A 23,212-nucleotide genomic window follows, 5' to 3' on the forward strand; every position below is an offset into this window, starting at 1 on the left:
GGTCCGGGAAGATCCCACATGCCGCGGAGCGGCTGGGTCCGCGAGCCATGGCCGCTGAGCCTGCGCGTCCGGAGCCTGTGCTCCGCAATGGGAGAGGCCACAACAGTGAGAGGCCCGCGTACTACAAAGGAAAAACAAAAGGCAACATGGACTTCAGTTTTTATAAGTTCTGAAGAGATAACTTTTAAGTAATAAAAACAGAATGAATGTGTCCCAATATTCATTGAGCATAGTTGGTCTAGCTGATCTCTAGAGCGCTCTTCCATATGAAAGTATATGCAAATCACACCAGAGGGAACACACTTTATGAAACTTAATAACAACAACTTTTTGCTTTCCTTGCAGTTAACAATTGAATATCTTTGTCAGTCTCCATTCTGCCAAAACGTTTTCTGTATACAAGCTGGCAACACTGGGGAAGTTGTCTTCTTTCTTTCCAGCTCTTCGCATTGGTAGCCAAAAGTGTCTTTGTTGCTCAAATAGTCCACACCATCTGCCAGCAGTTTCTCCATCCTGCCGTACCATCTGCCAGCCTCTCTGCTTCCGAGTCCATGCAGTGTTGCCTGTATGCTTTTCAAATGGCTCTTTCACCAGAAGAGAAAGGAAGAGCAAACCAGCACCTTTCGAGTTTAACCACTCTTGGTAATCATCCCAACACTGTTCTCTAACCCACTGGTTCTTAAGAGGACAAAAAACCCCAACAATTTGAATGGAAACACTTTGATTTCTTTTTCTTCCCCGTTGCAATAAAGAATTAGACAGCCATAGTATATCAATAGAATCAGTCATTAATACAAATTTTTATGGCTATGTTCCCTTTTTGTTTGTATAAGGTATTCTTAATTATAAAGAATTATTCTTTGGATTAAGAAGCAAAGAGGGGAAAACAATCCTTATTCCTACAGTTAATCCTGATTATTTTTAAAGCAACTTCTGGTAGAAATTAGTAATTCAGTTGAATGTTATTAACAGTATAATGTTAACTTTATGCTGCACTGCACTGTTCTTCACTCTAATCTACTTAAAATTCCTGACTTAAAAGTAGAAACAACAAGGGCTGCATAACAGTCTCTTACTGAGGTTAAGCCTAAAGAGTTCCATGAATATCCTCCCTAAGGCCACAGGAAATTCCTTAAAGCAAGAGGGTTTTAGGCTTTGCTGTGGATTACGCTCAAGAAGTTTTCTTTCTAGATTTGTTCCTGCTGGGAATTTATCTTACGTCTCCATCACTGTCCAGGCTTCAGAGGGAGGCCCTATTCGTTCCCGATCACTTATCAGAATCCCAGGATAACTTGACTACCATGAAATTTGGAAGCTTTTGCTATTCCAGTAACAAAATTAAATTAGCATTTAAGTGAATGTCAGGAATCAAGTTCACTCATAAGAAATGATACCATTCTACCCAAATGTCAGAAAATGTACATATTTTAAGCCACAACATCTCAGGTTTCCCAGTCTTCACAAACAGATGGTAATGTTCTCTGTAGACACATCTGATCTTTATAAATGGTGGAGGGTACTCTTATTGTATTCACCTTCACATTAAAAAATATATATTTTAGCTTTGTAAACCACAGACCTTGATGTTAAGGCATATGGCTAGTCTCATCAATTTCTTAAATTATACCATGTTCTTTATACCTAAATGTGTGTAATAAAGTTTCCTGTTTCGATTTCCAAAATTTCTATTCAGTGGAAGAGTACATACTAATTACAGTTTAATACTTATGAATATCACTAAGTAAATTTTCACAATAGCTATTATTCATACCACTTAAAGAAAAAAAGTAAGGAATTAGCTATTAAATTCTGCTCTTAAATTTCTCAAATAGTTTTTGCCTTGAAGTATACCATTTTTAACAAAAATTCTATAAAAGCAGCATTTACTTCAGATTTTAAGATTTGACATGCCAATTTCACTGAAATTTTGGAATGGAAAAAGTTCTTAAATGCTTTGTTTTCCTCAAAAACTTAGACAAAACCATGTAGAATATCAGAAACAAGGAATGACACATGATTTTGTGAAGGTTAAAAGCCATAATATTCTGAAACTTAAGATTGTTTTTAAAAATTCTAATTCAGACCAAAATAAATGTATTTTCAATCAAGGTGATTCTCTGTGGTACTCGATAGAGATTTCACCACCTGATGAAAACTAAGAGGTTAATAGGATGGTCTTAATAAATTATTTGATAAAATGATTGATTAAATAGTTTCCTTAAGTTTGAAGTTATGAGTATACTGTTAGGTCCATGTATAAGTTAATATAAAGTTAGCAGATATGAACACAGATGAATTCCACTGGGGGTCAGGATGAAAGACATATCCAAAATAGCAAGTGGTCAAAACCAACCCTCATCTCTTCAGATGATCAAGGATCTGTTTGGAGGATACATTTGTCTCACTTCTTATCTCTTGGGGTGAAATCTCCCAAACAGAGCAACTCATAAAAATACCAAGGGTGTGGAAGCCTGAAACGGACAGTCTTCTTTCTCAGGAGTAAAAGTTATTTTCTGATGAAGAAGCTCTCCCCTAAAATGCTTGGTGCAAAGTCATGGACTGGTGAAGAAAGGTGGACCTTTATAAAGCTTGTCAAGGAAAGTTGAAAAAAAGATGTCAGAAGTTCACCAGCAGACCGATAAGCAGCATTGGAATAATGATGCAAAAATAGATAACATTTTGAGTTTTGCTGACTCTAGCAGTAACTGATGAGTAGGCAATTCTTTTAATATTTTAAAGAGGGGTGGAGAGGAAGAAAAATTATTCAAAGAATGCACCTAATTATACCACCATGGATATCACGTAGTTGCATATCCATTCGTCTGAACTGAAATCTTAGAATGCTACATATCTTTATGATAAAGAGATAATATTCCTCTTTTCTAATTGTCATCCTTTAATAGAATGATAGAATATCCCTTGTTCAGGAGACATTTAGCACTATGTCCCAAGGACAGTAACCATTCTGAAGACTATTAAATGTTTGCTATGTGTCCAGCATTATGATTTCACTACGGAATGTCCAGTGAAGTGTACTTCCCACATATTCTTGGTAGAAAACAATGGCACCATCATTAGAGTCCTCCAGATACTTTTATTACAAATCTGTATTTTCTGCTTCATTCCTGTTGCCTCTCATCAGATTGTTTAGACTGCCTTGCTAACCTTGCCTCATCATCCCAAACTAGATTCCTTCCATTTTCTTAGGAAAATCATTGATACATGTTTCTTCTAACCTGCACTCTTAGCATAGATTACTCTCATCACTTCTACTTCACCCATCCGTCTTCCTTACTGCACTAAAGAAACTCCTCTGTAAAACTGTAATAAAAGAAGAACAAGCCCCGTGAGCTCTGACAGAACTGCATCACTTCCCTACAGACCCTGAAAGAGGTGGCTCCTCACGTCTTTGTTCTGATTTTACCCTTCATCTTCACTTTCTTGATCCGTCTGAGTTCTTTTCTACCTACACCTCCCCCAGACTCATTTGACAGCACTGGTTCCCTTGTCTGCTTAACTCCATTCCCAGTTTCTTTTGGTTCCTTCCAAGCTCTGTTCCACCTAGGATCTTCACACATGCTCGTCTCTCTCTGCCCAGAATGCTCTACGCCTTGCTCTTCCATTGATATCTCCCATGTTTTTCTAGGCCTCAGCATAATATCCCTTCCTCAAAACTGCTTGTTTGACCCTAGCTGCATTTACATAAGACTCCTCCATTCCCTCTCTCTCTCTCTCTCTTTCATCCTTTACTTTTTCTAACTAGCATTTATCACAACTTGGAATTACACGTTTATTGTGCAATGATGTATTAAAATATGTTTCTCCTGCTAGACTGAGGCCCATGTGGGCAAAGATTGTATTTATTGTGTTCATTACTGTTTCCTCAGCTTCTAACACCATGCTTAGTGCATAAAAAGCACTCAGTTGAAAAACAAAAAAAAAACGCTCAGTTAATACTTGTAAAAAAAAAAAGTGATTGAACATTTTCTCAAGCTGTTTTCTTTGTTCCTCTCCAAAGTTCATTCATCACTCATTTAGTTATTTGTTACGGCTGTCACTATGTCCTTTAGCTTGCTAAGCTTGTGTATATGAGAAGTTCCGATACTCTCATTTCCAGGTTCCTTAAGTCTGATTTATTCTGTGTAACACAAGCACAGCATTGAATGAAGACTGAAGTTTGCTAACTCTTGGCCCCAAATGCCCTGACCCTGCCTACTATTCTGTCTTTGCTCTTTCACACACCTAGGCTTCATTTAGCCAACACTAAATTATTGCTCTCAACTCAGCCCATAGGTGACATTTACCCAGAAGACTTCTGACTCCTTAAGATAATTGAATTTGTCCTTTTTTGTGATGCCAAAATCCCCTTTCTATTCAGCTATTATTATGGAGGTTTCACATAGTACCATGACTGACAACTTAACCAACCGCCCAACTTAACACTTAAAATTATGCAACATATACTGTTCAAATCTGACCTAGCACATGGTAATATCTGATGAAATTTGTTGAATGACTGGATGCCCATGTTGATAATGGTAAAAATAATAATAATTTTTAAGAAAAAGTGGTTACAAAGAAAATAGGACTCCAAAAATAATGCCAAAGAGTAGAAAGTAGGAAACTCTTTCTGGAAAATTCTTGCATATTTTGACAAATAATCCAAAGAATTCTAAGGGATTAATATTTGGTAAGAATGAAGACAAACAACTGATACATACAATATAATGACTTAGGACCTGAAAGAACTTCAACATGTTAACTTCTATTATTAAGATATCAGATCACATTGTGGGTTCCTCTTCATTATTATTAGTGACAGAACTATATCCAACAGTCCCCATTCCATTTCAAAGAAATTTACCTGAGTTACTGAGCCTTTAAAACTTATTTAAGTTAGCACTTAAAATGGAATAATTACAACAACTTTTATAATTAAGAAACAAGATACTCTGGAGCATTCATTTCTGCAGAATTACTGCGTGCCTCAAGCACATTAAGACCGTGACCAGAGGCACAGTTGCATTAGCCTCTTGGGAAACACACTAATCCCTAGAAATCCACTGCTTAGAGAAGCTTGTTGTGTATAGATTTCTTTTTCAGTATTTAAATATCAACTCTGATAAAATTTGTGCTTAATGTCCATCATGTAACTCCAATTTGTATCTGGAAACAGTATGAATTTTTTTTCAATATTAACATATAAATATTGGACAGAAGGCAATACACCATCATCACATGCTTTTTATATTTCACCTTTATGTATTATCATTAATCCAGTGTTGTTGTTGTTTTTTCTGCGGCATGTGGGATCTTCCTGGACCGGGGCACGAACCCATGTCCCCTGCATCAGCAGGCGGACTCTCAACCACTGCACCACCAGGGAAGCCCTTATGTATTATCATTAGAAGTTGTAATAAGTCTTAACTAGGAACCTTACCTATATACATACATATATGTAATATTCTGCATAATTGCAATTATGAAAATTAGGGAGTACTGCACTCCACTGGAATTTAAAAGCAGAGCAATTGCCTAACGACTGAAGAAAACAGCCCCCAAAATGGCAAACAGTTTTTGCCAAGCAAAATTTGTTACAAGAACCTAAAAAATAAAACATCTCCTGAATGTGTTAAAGGGCAGCCACTTGTAAAACACTATTCTCATTTTACTTTTTAATACCTTTCCTTACATCACACTGTGGGAGTCATAATGATTTCATACTCAAAACGGTTTCATCAATCAAAACTATCTGTAAAGAAAAAGAGTTCAAATACTTGTTCCATGTGATTTTGTTGATATTGTTATGCTGCCCAGTTGATAATGGGCATTTTTTTGCAATGTGTCCATTTATTAATAATTATATAGAGCTAAGCTTATCTATTTAACCTGTATAAAATATGTAATGCCAAAGTCAAATACAGTTTGACAGAGAAAATCGCTATCAAGGAATCTTGTTTCAAAGTTAATTTTAGAACAAAAATCTGTAAAACCTGGTTTCAAATTCAGAATCCAGCTTGATACAATGCTTACTTACCACGCATGCTGACAGGAAGTTAAATTGTATTCTATTCTAGTTATATTCTTACAACGTTCTAATATTCTCCACATATTCTATTATTTTCAAAGCCTCGAGGAAAGTCACTTGGATTAGCGTAGGGGGACAGGGGACAACAGCTACTTCTTACCATACTCTTCCAGAGCTTACAAATAGCAAAATCACATGGGCAGGCAGACTTGAAGTACTTCCTGGTCTTGTTCGCTAATCTTTATAGGTGACTGAGGAGGAAAAGCAGGAACGGAAGTAATGTTTCACCGAGATGAATAAATGGGAAGTAAAGGAATCCACTGGTATAAACTAGGGTAAGTCACTATGCTTCATTTTCTAATGGTTTAGACAACTGACGTTCCATTTGGGGACTTCACATTACTCAAGTTATTCTGACCTTTAGGAGCATTTTTCCAGCTCTTAGGAGATCTATGAGAAAAACAGGCACATTTAGCAACCAAATGAAGCCTAATTAAACTCTTTAGAAGTGAGGAGACCAACAGGGCTTCTGCACTCCTTTCTCTTACTTCACCAGATAGTAACAATATGATTCTTTGCACAGCACTCAGTGCAATTTGCCAGACAGTCATAATGATCAAGCTACCAATACAAAGAGAGCATAGACCATGTGCGGAGCACTGTAAGACATCAGGCAAAACCATAACAGATCCATTAAGCACAGCCCCTGCCCTAGTTCACAAGGTATGCAAACTCACAAGTGGAGTCATGTATTTCAGCATTTGGTCAGCCGTTGCTTAAATGATGAAGATAAAGAGTAATGCACCAAAACAGGAGTCAGGGACTCTGGGAGAACCTCCCAGCACTGCCTGCCTACTGGAGTTAAGCAAATACAATGAGCTTACACACTCATGACACACACTTACATCAGCAACTTCCTGCTAAGCCAGAATCACCAAATGCAGCAACTTCCTCAGCTTTTTACATGTTTTGATCACATTCACCCCATTAATCATACATGCATGTGCAAACTCTGGCTATACAGGTTCACTTCTCAAAAGCTTACGAGTCCCAGTCACGATAAACAATAAGTCTCAGCTGTACCAGAACGGTTAATTTTCTGCAAAATATCAAGGAGACACAGAAGCTTCGATTACTTCTTCTGCTACCGGAAGAATGAATTCAAGAATGAGATGGTCTTCCTTCAGAAGAGAAAAAGTATCAAAAAAGGAATATCACTTCCCCAAATCTCACATCAAATAGTGTTTTCAATAAAATTCAACAGAGACAAATTGTAAACTAAACTTCAAAAGCAGCAAATCTGCACACAACAAATACTGGACTTTTGACAAAGCCATGCATGCTAGTTGTTCAGTTGTTCATGCTAGTTGACTGAACACCATGTGAGACCTGGGCTAACACGTGCCAGCTCTAAAGGATTATGCATGTGTGGGCATATACACAGATGTGTGTGCACATGCAGTATTATATGTTAACCATTCAGTTATTAGAAAGATAAGTACTGATTTATTCCATTCTTTATGCACTCTCAATCTCACCATTAACAGAAATCACCACTACTTCCAAAAACCAAAAATGACCATTTATTTATCTTTTCTAAAATAATATACTTATTTAACTCCAACTTTTGAGGATTACATATGTCAATCAAACAAATTAAAGCAAATTTAAAATTAGGTCCTACCCACAAGTAAATATATACTATTAGGGATAGGAAAAATAGTGTTTTGAAAAACTTTTTCGTTGAGGCTTGTTCCATTCTCATAAATGCCAAGTAAAGTATCACTAATCAATCAGATGCTCACGCAGCTCTAATGTGTAGAAATATAGTCCTTTAATGATTCTTTAAACTAGTGTTTTGCAATAACATTGTACTAACATTTAAACTTCATGAAAAGGTTCAGAAGTTAGATTACAAAGATGTCAGCACTTCACTATTCCCTGAACGCTCCCATGCCTCTCTTATTAGTTAGAATTCAGCACCTCAGACTACACTCATTTCAAGGGTTACAAGAAGGTCAATATTCCGCCTAGGCATGTGCTGCAACACAAAGCACACAGACTGAACATAGAAATCTTGATTACAAATATATTTACCAAGAGTTTCTATTTTTAAAGAATATACATACAGTAATTTATGAATTAGAAATAATCATAATTCTCAGGAGACTGAGTGTCCTATAAGTCCTACAGAGCATTCACTTTTCTATCTGCTTGAAAAATGACAGCATTCTAATTATTCTGTCAAGGTTAATAGAGCCCAAATTTCACTCTTGAATCTCAGTGGACATCTTTTTCCAACAGCCACTACTTCTCATTTGTGACATTTTTCCTTCCTAAGATTATGTGTTGCAAGAATTTTCAGAGTCAATTTAAATACCCATGCAACCTCTACATCAAAGAACTAGAGCGACATGATCTTGAGATAAATGAGAAAACAACTTTAAAGAATCTTAACAAGCACTTTTGAAAGAATGATAAAAATGGACTTTAAAAATTGTTAATAATGAGCTTGAAACTTCAACCTCTAATAAGATGAATGAAACGCTACATGAGAGATATAACAAAGACAGATAACATTTTTCAATTAAAAAATGAAAGTTATAAATCAAGGACAATAAAGAATCCACAGAGGCTAAAATCAAATGAAAGAGGGACCCAGGAAATTAGTAAGCACTAAAGCCTGATTTTATTTTGAGAGTATATGACAAAACTTAGTAACCTTGACATTATTCATTTGCACAGGGTATAGGAGAAGGAAACAACCCCTAGGAAATGTTGAAAGTAAAGAGTTTATAGTAGACATTCATAGTAGATATTCACAAAGAGCTAGGACATAAGAAATCCATACCATCATTACAACAGTGTTGAAAAATGAATTCACCACATGAAAGAGATCATCAGCAAGTTAAACTTGACTATCTTAACACTGGCAGTCGTTGAAAGGGGAATGGGGGGATCACATCTGAATACATCCATCCTGATTTCCAATAACCAGAAGCTGAGAATTTAAAGTGATTCTGGGTAGTAGTGCTTCCAAATGGCTGGCAGAAAAAGACAGATGCACAAATATTCTCAAATAAATTCCAAAGAATTCTAAAGAACAAAGCTTTAGAAAAGGAAAAGAAAGAAAGAAAAAGAAACCAACATAAAAGGCACCATGAGATTCAGACCGCAGAAACAACAAAATCAATTCTTCAAAGATATTGCGTATTAGAATGTTGAGATTGAGAATATAAAACACCTGTTTCACGTGTTAAAGAAATAAAAAGCTTTAAAAGCAAAGAATAAGAAACCAAAACTGATGAAGGTAGTAAAACAAAGGAAAAAATATAGTAACTGAAATTTAAAATAGGATGAATATGTAAAATAGCTTATTAGACACTGTTGAAGAAAAAAAAACATGAAATGGAAATAAAACTTAAATAACAAGAATTAGGGGGCTTCCCTGGTGGCGCAGTGGTTGAGTGTCCGCCTGCCGATGCAGGGGACACGGGTTCGTGCCCCAGTCTGGGAAGATCCCACATGCTGCAGAGCGGCTGAGCCCGTGAGCCATGGCCGCTGAGCCTACGCGTCCGGAGCCTGTGCTCCGCGACGGGAGAGGCCACAACAGTGAGAGGCACGCGTACCGCAAAAAAATAAATAAATAAATAAGAATTAGGGCTTCCCTGGTGATGCAGTGGCTCAGAATCTGCCTGCCAATGCAGGGGACACAGGTTCGAGCCCTGGTCCCACTTGCCACGGAGCAGCTAAGCCCGTGCGCCACAACTACTGAGCCTACTCTCTAGAGCCCGCGAACCACAACTACTGAGTCCACGCACCACAACTACTGAAGCCCGTAAGCCTAGAGCCTGTGCTCTGCAGCAAAAGAAACCACCGCAATGAGAAGCCCGCACACCGCAACAAAGAGTAGCCCCTGCTCGCTGCAACTAGAGAAAGCCTATGTGCAGCAGCAAAGACCCAGTGCAGCCAAAAATTTAAAAACAAATAAAATAAATTTTTTTAAAAATAACAAGAATATTAAACAATCCAGATGCAGCCCACAGACACTAAAAGGTGCAAAATATAAGGATACATGATTAAAGCATCATGGAAAGAAGGAGGTAGACAACGGTCTAACATGTATCTAACTAAAGTTTCAGAAAGATAGTTGTGAAGACAAAATAATTTAAAGTGATAATTGCTGTATGTTTTCCAGAATTCCAAGAGTAGAGTTATCAAACTTCCCATCCAAAAAACCTCAAACAGGGTAAATTTTAAAAACAGGACCCATATTTATATACATCACAGTGAAAGAAAAGAGAACAATTTTAAAACAGTGAGAAGAAAGTAGACCAACTACAAAGAAATTGCAAGTAAACTAACAGCTGATATCTTGGCAGCAACCACAAAAACGAAACCAACAGTGGAAAGATTTTTCTTCAGTGCTTAACGTGTCATCAATTTACAACCCTATACCTCCTGAAACTATTCACTAAAAGTGAAACAATAGAAAAGTGTATTTACTATTTACGATGTTATTAATTATGCAAGTTAAATTATCTAGTTTTTTTTCATGATTCTAGACAAGCAAACTGCAGTTTTTTATGGGGAATCATACAGTATATAATAAACAACACACCCCTGAAGAAAAACAAGATGAGGGGACCTGCTGTACCAATGGCGCCTTCCCTATAAAATACTGCAACCCTTCCCCCAACCTTGCCCATCTTGATCCTTTGCTTTAATTTTCTTTTCATTCTGCGAGGGGAGAATAGGATTTATCATCTTTTAACATACTATATAATTTATTTAATATTTATTATTTATGTGCTTGTCTCTGTGTTAGAATGCATGCTCCACTGGGCAAGAATCTTTGTTTTGTTCACTGAGTGATTTCTAAGTATCTAGAAATGTGCTTGTCATACAATAGGCACTCAATAAGTCTGTGTTTAATGAATGGCTAAAAAAAGAATTTTATAGCTATAGACAAACTGGCCAATGACCCAAACAGAGAGCCCAGAAACAGATCCATGCCATTTATGGCATTGATCACTGGGGAAAGGGCAGATTTTCATTAAATGGTCCTGGGTTAATTAGTTATCCAAAAGGAAAAAAAAATGAAATTAGGTCTCTACTTCACATTATATTCAATCGATTATGGGTGAATTAAAGATGTTATTTCATATCTTTAAGACATTGAGATAAGAAAGGATTTCATGCACAAGCTTTTAAAAAACAATTCATGAAGAAAAAATGACAAATTCAACTATACTAAGAAATTTTCTTGATCAAAGGGAAATGTGAACTAAGACGCCTCAAACAGAAAGATGACACTGGCAACACTGACAAAGGACTAATAACCAGGACATAAGAAAAAATGTTTATGAATTAAGAAAATCCTTCCATATAAAGTAAAAATGTGCACAAGTCATAAATGCATCTCAAAGAAGAAACAGAAATGGCTCAATGCATGAAAATATCTAACATCATGGAAAATTAGAAGAATATAAAAATGAAACTATTATGAGATACGATTTCATACCCACTAGACAGGGAACAATTAAAAAGCTAGACCAATGTTATTACAAGGGAATGGCGCAAGGATGACTCTTTTTACACCGCAGGCAGTGTATGTTAGAACCAAACACTTAGGAGAAGAGTTTGCTGATTCAATGAAAGCTCAACAAGCACACACCTAAAGACTATGCAATTCCATTACTAGAAAGAACCTAGCACGTGCCAACCTAGAGATGTGGACAACAATCTACATGGTCACACTGTTCATGAGAATGACAGCAGAAAACAACCAGTGTCTATAAGCAGTAAAACAGACGAAGAAATATTTGGATGTAGTCCTACAGTTAAATATTATGAAGCAGATGAGATGAAATCAATGTACTGGATTACATCTTTTTTTTTAAACAAAAGATAGAGTTGGATGGACTAAAAAATATAAGACTGGTTGACTTATAGTAAATATAAGTACTGTCTGTGAAACTTCAGTTTCAGTTCTCTGTGTGTGTCCATACTGATTTGCAATTAAAATATATTTCCTGTGATGTAAAAAACCTAACAGTGAATAGTATCAATCCTTATCAATTTGGCCAATCTTCAGAAAGCACTTTGTTTTAATTTTCAATTCCCAAATAATGAAAATGAGCATTTTTTCATGTTTTTCATTCCTTCTATAAATTTACTTCTTTACTTCTCCTATAAATTTGTTCAAAACCGTATTTCTTTCCTATTCTTTTTTTCACTTTTTCCATTTTGATTCATACGGACTTCTTTCATATTCTAGATATTAATCCTTTGTCAATATACTGCAGATACTCTTTACAATCTGTCTCTTGTCTTTTAATTATGTATGGTGCTTTATCACATACTTGTTTTCCACTTTTATGCAGGCTTGTATGTCAAACCTTTCTACAGGTGAGAAGAATGATAAAATCTTAGTTTTCAAATCAATTACTATCTAAACAAATAATTTGGAGAAAAAAGTGTTAAAATAATAAACCTCTCTAATGAGTCTGAGGTTGATGTGTACTTGTGAAGGTTACAGTTTTATATGAAATAAAATCAGCTGAAATCAGAATCTATTCACTCCTAATCTATATAAAGGCAAGGGTGTCTATGACAGGTTCTCAGAATTGAAAGAAATCAGCCACACTCTTATATTCAACAAAAGAGTAAATCAGATTTGATGGATGTGTGCAATCTTTAGAACCTGTTTTTCACATCTTATAAAACACAAACTAGTACCATCAAGATTGTAAAAATACATTCTATTGCTATCCCTTACAAACCTAACAATTTTGAGTCTATGAGCAAAATCTGGACAATATTAAAATACAGTTCAAGTCTGTATTTTATGATTTCTACAATAAAGATTATGAAAAATTTGTAAGTACTGTGCAAAATAACAAATTATACCCAAATAAAATTAAGATTTTCCACGTGAAAAAACTGTTCAAGACAGAAAGTTAAATTTTGGCTTATCGGAATATACAGCTTTACATAAACTAGTTATTTTCGTCTTCATGCTTCCCTTTAATTCTGCAGGACCATCATAGGACATAAATGAGGGGGATACATATACTTTTATGTCTTCTAGTTTACTCCCTTTGAGGGTAACATTAACACCTGTCAGATTATGCTCTATTACATTCTCCCAAATTGACTTCCAAAATTCAACACGTGCTTCAATTTAAAACTCTCGTAGGTAATCCTTAGCATACACGATGTATTTTCCTATCTTAAGATGTATACTCTGGGAGAGTTTATATCTCAGAAATCTTGCATCTCTTTCCCCCCTCAATAATTTGACCTAAAAATGTGGCCCAGTGGGAAAAAGACTGGGTAAGAGATGTTGGGGTCAGAGCTCAAATAGTAATAAAATCACATATAAAAACATAACCTTGTCATATCCAAAAATATACTGAAAAGGGTAAATCAATAACACAGGTTATTAATAAAGTTTGAAATAAAATGGAATGTATAACATACTTGCTCAAGTTCTTATTTGAAGCCATTACCTCTTTTTTCTTCACAAAAAAAATTAACAGGTTGATTTGACCTAACAAGAAGTTTGTAACTCAGCAGAATACTTTACCATTTCTTCAACAAATACCGACTCCAATCACACACATGGCACCTTGCAGAGCTACGTGCATGATGTAAAAAAAACCCTAACATGTTTCCCCCATCAAGACGCTCACAAGGTATTGCCAGAAGTTTTACATGAATTTCGTATTTTTAGTAACACACATGACTAATATGACATCTCAGTGAGAACAGATTTCATAAAGCTGAATTTCCACGTACAAATTAAAATATTAAACTGAGCATTTTTAAACTAATATTTTCAATTAAACAACTTTAAATGCTATAATCACAGCTCAGAATGAGTCTCATATTGTTGTTTTCCTATCTGTGACTTTTTAACTTGTGGTCGTACTAAAATGATTTACTATCTTAAATATGGATAAATGAGTAACTTAACAACAGTAAAATGGACTTGTGTACAGAAATATTATATAGTTCCCTGACATCAGTTTGGATAAAAACAAACACAATGAGTGCGCGCATTCCAAACGTAACACTCTTCTTTGGGACAGGCTCATCTGAGATTAGGTGAGAGAGCTTCTGTATTGTTCTTAGCATAATTCACGGCCAGCTAGTTGTTTCTCACTGAAGAGTCGTTTCTATATCCTCTCCACGCATTTGCCTAAACTATTTGCGGCTCTTTCCTCACACTTGTACCTTTCCATGATTCATACACACAGTTGCTGTTAAATAATTACTGTTGCTTGCCAGTGAGGGCTATCAGGTAAGAATATAATTTTGGAAACCAATGGTATAAAAATACAAGCAAACTTGAGAGCTTCTGAATAATATGTGAACTAAAAAGAAAAGGAAACAGAGATTCCTTGGAAACAAGCACACAAGTATGTTTTGATCCCAAGAGGTGAGACTTCAGACCCAAACAGACAAAACTGACATTCAGGTCTAATTGCACCCCTGGCTTCAAACTTTGGGTAAGTTAATTAAGGAAACCGAGGTCTGTTCAGCTGATTTTGTAACGGGGGTAAACACCAGAGCAATTTTCTTCATCAGGAGTCAGGTTTAAACAAAGATTTAAAATGTTTTAAAGTTTAAAATATATATACATTGTTTCACAACCACTTTTTCCAGCACATTTCTTCAGAAATCCTAACCAGCTATTGTAACAGAAATCATTCTCCCAACTCCAGGGAGTATTTTTTTTTTTTTTGCGGTACGTGGGCCTCTCACTGTTGTGGCCTATCCCGTTGCGGAGCACAGGGCTCCGGACGCGCAGGCTCAGCGGCCATGGCTCACGGGCCCAGCCGCTCCGCGGCATGTGGGATCTTCCCGGACCGGGGCACGAACCCGTGTCCCCTGCATCGGCAGGCGGACTCTCAACCACTGCACAACCAGGGAAGCCCTAGGGAGTTTTTAAAAGATAAATTTAAATGGAAAATCCCTCACAAGGTTGGATGGAAGATTGAATGTCAAGATCTAGCATAGGATTTAGTAATTTAAAAAGGGCAGTTCTGTTAGTTATCCATCCAGTGGGAAGCTGACTGCCAAGCTTTGGGCCAAGGCTTGTCTCATTTTTTTTTTTACTCTAAGCTTCACTAGGGCAGAGATTCTCAAAGTGTGGGCCCAAGACTAGGAGCAACAATATCACCTGGGAACTTGTTAGAAATGTAAATTCTCCAGCCCCAGTTCAAACCCGCTGAATCAGAAACTCTGCAGATGGACCCCAGAAACGTAAGGCTCCCTGGGGATTCTGATGCACCTTTCAGTTTGAGAGCCACGCCATCTTGGATCTGAAGCTCAGTGAATACACAGCCAAGTCCAGTGAAAGGACCTACTTTCCCTTATTCTAGTACAACATTTCCTAATGACTCAGCTTCTCTTCAAGGAATTCAACAATTTTGAGGAGTGAAGGTAGCAGCTGTTAGTGAATCAGCTCTGGAGAAATCAGGAAAGCAGTGCATAGTGCAGGCCTGCCCTACAGAGCCATTTCCTTCATCAGGAGTCAGGTTTAAGCAAAGATTTTAAATATTTTAAAGTATAAAAAAAACTATGCTGTTTCAAAATCATTTTTTCTGGCACATTAGCTCAGAAATCCTAACCAGCTAACTAAATCCTAACAGAAAATATTCTCCCTACTCTAGGGAGTTTCAAAAAGATAAATTTAAATGGGAAAACCCCTCTAATTTTTCAGGTGCATTTAAGAAAAGTGGAATTATTAGATTTTCCCCTTCCATTCTTTAAGAATGGGTTTTACTCTTTTCTGACACTGATCCCTCATCGTTTATAGCCATTCTTCATAACAGAAGTCAACATACCACTTCTTTCTTTTTTAAGGCTCTTATTTAATCCTCCTCATTTGAGAGAACACCATTCTTCAAAGGAAATGAAAGCATCCAAGACCACCTTAAGTCTGCAGCATATAAATCATGCATAATCATTATTCTCTCTCCCACTGCCACCCATACATCCAAGGCTGGTGTCAACATATCTAATATTTTGTAGCCACCTTGGAATTTTATATTACCTCATTTTAGATGCTAGACAGATTAGAGAAGGGCTTGAAAGACTATCCCTTCAAAAAATAACTACTGTTGTGTACACACACACACACACACACACACAGTACTCTGCTATAGGATCAATCCTGAGAAAAGAAAGAGTACTCAGAGTACACTCAGTACTCTGCTATAGGATCAATCCTGAGAAAAGAAACCTAAATAAATAGGAACATTTTAAAATTTTATTCAGATAATTTTTAGTCTAACTGGAAATTACTCAGATATTCGATTTTCCATGAGGCAGCTGAACCCTCTGGAATATTACCAACCCATACTGTGTTACTCATTTAAACTAAATTCTAAAATGTTCTCATTTCCTACAATGTTAAAAGCTCTATTTTATATTTAATTTTTTAATTGTTATTAACACCAAAAAACTCTTTTGCAAAAATGTGCTTATTGCTGTGATACAATGTTGACAATTTGTATTTTTTACAATGACCTATTTAAAGGGCACAAATAAGTATAGGCATAACTGAGGAAACTGCCATATTCCCAATAAAAATGGGAGCGAGAAGATTGTTTTCACTTGAAATAGAGAAAAGTAAACCATAGGAAATTTGCCCTCATTATATAACAAAACAAGGCCAATATTCCAGTTACCATATAAAAATCTATATACTGGGGCTTCCCTGGTGGCGCAGTGGTTGAGAGTCCGCCTGCCGATGCAGGGGACACAGGTTCGTGCCCTGGTCCGGGAAGATCCCACATGCCGCGGAGGGGCTGGGCCCGTGAGCCATGGCCGCTGAGCCTGCACGTCCGGAGCCTGTGCTCCGCAACGGGAGAGGCCACAACAGTGAAAGGCTCGCGTACCGAAAAAAAAAAAAAAAATCTATATACTGTATTTAAAGATCTGCATCTTCAGAAACAAAATCATTTAAATAGCAACATACTCCAGTCATGGTATTAACCTGAGCAGCCTCTAACACTTACATTATTCTAGAATTATACTTGTATTTTTTACTCAACAAGACACACTCGTGACATTTTTCAGATTTACAAATAAGTAAAACTGAAAAGAAAAGAAAGGTATACTTTCAGAACAGCTGGACTTTTTAGCCTTGCCCTCATACGTACACTCTGTTTTCTAATCCCCAGTAATTTGGGATTAGCATCATTTCCCTCAATGTGGGAAGACACCTTCTACTGGGATCCCTCCTCAAGGATACCTTTGAGGCTCTAATTTTCCATTCTCTTCTGTTTGGAAGCTTTCAAGTACTGTTATTCTCCCCACCAGATTCATCCCATTATGTAAGGTGGAAGGAACCCTACACGGCAGAAATGAAAAAAAAGAAATAGTAGAAAACTGCAACTTTAAGAAAACAGCTGCAGAGCAAGCTACTTTGAGTTGTCCTCATCAATGTCCTGGTCATGAGCAAAGTGTGACTGATTCAGAAACATCCACTATTTGGAAAAATTACTACAGGATTAAGTTCTAGTAGCTATCGTTGCGGTTAGATGGGACAAACATTTTCTCCATTGTTTTCCTATTGTACTCATCATTGCCCAGATTATTTCAACTCTATTCAGAGTTGAAAGCTATTTTCTAAGAACTACAGCAAAAAAAAAAAAAAAGAAAGAAAGGCAAATTCAACTATTTTTATTTGCTTTTTCAAAACCCATTTTAATAATCTGACACTGAAATGGGTAATTTGGGGAGGGCAACAAGTCAAGGCTTTGGATGGCTGATGCTAGAGCTCGCTCCATCTCAACCTGACCAATGGGACTCAGTGGTTTAGCTACTCCAGGTATCCTAGCAACTGTAAGATACAAGATGACAGCCTTTGGTAGACCACATACTTATAAGTTTCCAGCAATAAATAAAATTTTTTTCTGAACATAAAGATTTTTCAGTATCATTGCATTCTAGAATTTACATTAGCTAAAAGGAAAATGAAAGCTCTCTCTGGGTTCCATGGTGATCAGGTGGGAAGTGTTGTTCTTCAAAGCATAATGCTGACAAAAATGACATTCAAAGTTTTGATTTTATAAAAATTTTATCAGGCATGGTTTCATGTTTAGAAACTCTTAACACAGCTAAGTTTTCATGGTGGCTTAGGAGACAGTATGCTTTACAGAAGAATGTGAATTATTTATCTCCATCTTTATGGGGACTTCATTTTTAGAACAGTAGACACTGAAAAAGCATACTTTTGTGAAGAGTTTTTTAAAGTACTGAGTTTGGTTATTGCACGTGGTATAAATCTGAAGGAATAAAACCTCTGAAATTAAAAATCAAAGTTTGATGTATATAACACTAATGGACTTAACCCCACCCTCTAATTGATTCATTCATTTCTAGTGAAATTAACACCACCTTCGAGATCAAGTCTGCCCCAGATTGAGCCTTAGAACATTTGGACATTAATTCATTATGCTCGTTAACTTTCATCCAAAGAAAATGATAATCAAAAGCAGTATTCAAGGTGAAAACTACTAAAGATACCCATACTTTAAAAAACATTAAACAACAGGAAAAAAATTTTTCTGTACAACTTCTAAAATCACACAAGAAGGGGATTAATTTGTACTGGTACCACAAAGACGAAATGTGCCAATTGCAATTATGGGAAACATGCCATTAAGTATTAATTTTGTAGGAAAAGTCTGAAAGTTCAGCACAGAGACATTTTACATTTTCTATGCTATGTTTTATGAATAAAAATGGCTTTATAGTGAATTTCTTCCTATAGAATTGTGAAGGTCTTTAAATTATTTCTCCAGAGCCATCACAGATAGCCTGATTTTGGAAATGCTTCTACGTCTTTAAAACTTTCTTGACCCTTAAACTTATGAGCCTTAAATTTTTATTCAACTATATTTTTATCTGTGATTTAAGTACTACTACTGAGTAACTTAACAGAAGCTGCTATTTTAATTATGTTAATAATATTAAATTGTATTAACTGTGTAATTGTATAAGTCCTAATGTTCTGATGGAGAAAAGGAAGTCCATATCTTATCTTTTAACTCTCTGAATGCATTTTGCGTGGGGACAGGGGAAAGGGAGCTACTTAGCCACAGTGGGAAGGGATGCCTCTTTTAAGAAAAATATGTATTTTGTAAGTGGTGCTAAAATATTGTTAAATGAGACAGGTCTCTTTACACATTGAAACCACCAGAAACCCAACATTGCAGACAATGAGAACTTTCAAGTTTTCAACTTATCCTGAACAAAACAAGCTGTTCCTTATGGAGAACCTGATTGCCAGTTCTTAAGATGATCATTCTTCCTTTGATTATACTAAGTTTATTTTCCTCCCTTTCTTCTTAACCTTGAATGTGAGAATACTGAGTTGCCTTAAAAATATAAATAAATAACAGTAAAGAGGCACCAGAGAAATGAAAAGAGGGAAAGACAGAGGATTGTCAGTGTGTGGAGGAGAGAAAGATTAAAACAAATCTCTCTCTCTAAAAGAACACACAGAGAAATAAGGATTTGGGTAGCACCGTCACATCAGATTCAAGTAGGGAGTGCATGCGAGAAGTCACCACAAAGGCTTGAGATAAAACATTTCTAAAAGCAAAATGGACAAAAGGAGAGTTAATCAACGGGAAGTTTGAGTTTGCTGAGTTACACATCCAATAGCTAGGAGTTTTCTTAAAACTAGCCTCCTGGAAATAAGAAAATACTTTTTAACTATTTCAATAAAGTATCTGCTGTCATAGAAAAAGTACAATTGACACGATGATACATTATGTGCCTTATTATCACAGCTGACCTTCCCATGGAAAGTTTTTCAGCTGTAAGAGCATAGATCTGGTGCACTGTGAAGCAGTAAAATTGCAATTCACCATTATTATAACACCCCAAAGCACCCAGTTCACCAAAGTGTAACAGCTCAAACAAGGCTGGACCTACCAAGTTATAACAACACCTTCCTTACAATTAAAGACTAAGTGGAGCCTAGCAGAAAAAAAGTAACTCCACATCTGGCAAAAATTAACTCCAAAATCAACATTTTGTTGTCTGTGGAGCACCTAATGATAAGTACCATATAACTTTATGGTTCAAACATCTTCCCTTAAATTAGGATCTACAAGTAACTACCAGAGAGGATACTCTAGAACCATCTCACACAGATTCTTCTCAGTAGGCTGGGTCTTGAAACTTAGTTCTTTGCCAGTGATGTTCTGTCTGCACAGTGTGCCCTTCCCTCTGCCTCTTTGGGGATAAATTCCTATTTGACTCAAAATCTGATTCAACTACAGCCTTCGATGAAAAGCCTCCTCTTACTTAGCACTAAGTTAGTTCGTAGGATCTTACTGTCTTCATAGCCCTTTGTCTATCACTCTTCAATTGCACTTACTCTTACTTTATTTACCTGTCTCTTACACTACAAGCTCCTGGACGATGTCATCATGGTCATCTTGGTAGCCCCAATAAGACGGAGCACAGTACTCAAGAGAGTTTGGTTGAATAAACCAAACTAGAAGTGGGGTGTTGGGTGTTAGCCTTAGAAAAGTTAAGAGAACAAATGGTGGTCTTCTAACATGTGATGGGTTATCTCATGAAAAAAGAAATAGTCTTATTCACTAGTATTCTAGGTAGCAAAAATTAAAAGGAAGCAGAGATCAGATGCAAGTATCTAAATGAGCAGAGCAGCCCAACTAGGGGACGGTCTTTCCACACACAGAGCAGTGAGCTTGTCACTGGAGGGAAGAGAACAGGGCCCCTTCACGAACTTATTGGGAACCAAATTCATCAACTTACAAAGCTAAATGTTATATGAACAAGTAAAGCTCCCTTTGGAAATAATAAATGCATATATATATATACGTATATATACACATATATATACACACACATATATCAAAAGAAAATACAAACAATTAAAATTATTGGACCCTTTACGTCAATGAAACCAAATTTAGTTATTAAAAGGTGTTAAAAGAAACAGACCAACCTCTAACATGTTTCTAGGTTTTAAAAAGATGAGGCATCTTATAAAAGTACATTTTTAAATCTTTGTTTACTTTATCTTACAAATATATAAAAGGAAAAGCTTACATTCTTATACAGTCTTTACTATTTACGAAAATTTACTGGATAACTTCATTGTTATTACTAGAATGTATGTTACATTATAACAATTCATGTGAAAGTATGCCATCTCAGGGGGTCCAATCATACACCACTGGACGTTAATTAAACACCTTATGCTATTGAGGATGAAACATCTAACTGGGCACCGAAAGTGTGATTTAAAAGCAGGGAGGGATGCTGTTGCTGTAGAAGCCTTTGGTTTCAAAGGGAAAATTTACTTCTTTACATATTCAGTTTTATATAGCGTGTAAAAATGTACTTTTATAACATTCTTGTGATCAATGAAGTATATGACCATTGTAGAAAATCTCTAAAGTGAAAACCATAGGAAAAATATCCATAATCACATACCCCAGAAATAACTGGTGTTAGCATTGTATTTTCTTCACGTGTCTGCACACAAACACACTCGCTTCACACATACACCCTTACACACATACCATATTTTTGCTCTGATGTAATTTAAAGGTATTTTAGAAATACATATTATCATCATTCCATCTATTATATATGGTTCTTAAGTTACATGTAAAATAGAATTTATATATATTTCTGATTAACATGCTTCATAATTTCAGATACAAAATTCTAATTTTTGAGATGCAAAATAATCTGATTTTAAAAATAAAATACCATCCACTCTATTTCCCTTGATAAATGCCATAGCATCTATATACTTACTTACCCATACAAACCCAAGACTGCCTTTAATTTGTCAAAAGAAAACCGTAAAAAACTGTACATGAAGCTAAAAGCTTCATTCATGTTCAAAGCTAACAGCAGAATACATTAAGAAACACATGTATTTATTTGACCTCATTCTCAGATATGTTTTGATAATTATTAAAATACATTTTTTAATTAGCAAGTGGGTAAACGGAGTATTTTATTCCAAAATTAGAACAATAAATCTCCCTTTTCCAATCATCATACTGTTTTCCCCACACAAGTATGTTGAAAGGGAAAGAAGAGGGAATGAAGGGGCAAAAATATGCTGTTTCATACATGCATTATGCCACTTTCTGTATCAAAGTACATTTGTGGGTATGCATATCACCCTGAAGAGGAGTGTAAGTTTGTCTGGAGCAGAGGACAGGATAGGGTGAAGCTCTCTCATTTGCACAAAGTGCGTTACTTAAAGACAAATATATACCCAACTCCAAAAAGCTTATTTTAGTATTGCATACCATTCTCCAAGAGCTTTCCTGTGATTGCCTTATTTGACACATACAAGAATCCTACAGGATACCATTTCAAAAATAAAATCACCCTTGGAGAGGTGAAGTGACTTGTCCCAGGTCTAATGTATAAGGTTAAGTGGTGACGCCAGGACTTAAATCCAGGTGTTCTAGCTCTAAACTTAGTGCTTTTTCAACCATATCACACTTCTGCAATCAACAGGGTACTCAGAATCAGGACTAAAACAATTACTCATCAATTCATGAAATGCAGGTGTCTTTTTCAGCCCACACTGACACAGTAAAAGTGATTTGATCACTTTTGGTTTAATAAACACTCTTGCTGCTGAGCCATGGGATGAGGATTGGGGTGGGAGAAATTCCCTCTCTTTGCATTTTAAGCTTTTGCTCTTCTTTTCTTTTCCCAGTTCCAGTTTATTAATTCTCAAAATGCCTCCCATTGTGGAAATGTATTTCTCTTAATGAACTGTTTTGATCACATAATGAGGATAATAATAAATATATATATCCTACTCAAAATTTTTGAAGATTTCTTCATATTTCTTCTCATACTTTAGTAATGGCCAGATAGATGTAATATTCCCTTCACTTAAATATATTTTGTCCAGGACCACTGTAACATAACTCCTTTACAGGATTCAAACCTGTCTCATCAGCAGATACTTGCCTGATTAAAGTTTAGAAATTATTTCTATTTCCAATTATTATTTTAATCTTATACTTAACACTCCCTCTCTCTGTCCAAACACCAGTAAAAACCAGTAAACCTCTGTGCTGGGCACTGGCTATACAGCACAAAACTGGTGTATTTGCTCGTGAAGACAATAGACCACTTGAG

General features: G+C 36.1%; 1 protein-coding gene across 1 annotated transcript in view; it reads right to left on the reverse strand.

Annotated features, from left to right (window-relative positions):
• Positions 1 to 23,212, reverse strand: part of PARD3B (par-3 family cell polarity regulator beta) — a 1,036,702-nt gene that overhangs the window by 748,762 nt on the left and 264,728 nt on the right. The window lies entirely within an intron of this gene.

The sequence above is a fragment of the Aethalodelphis obliquidens genome, unplaced genomic scaffold (assembly GCF_003676395.1).
Source record: "Aethalodelphis obliquidens isolate GAN/ISIS:26980383/991018 unplaced genomic scaffold, ASM367639v1 scaffold2, whole genome shotgun sequence".
In the NCBI taxonomy this organism is placed as follows: Eukaryota; Metazoa; Chordata; class Mammalia; order Artiodactyla; family Delphinidae; genus Aethalodelphis; species Aethalodelphis obliquidens.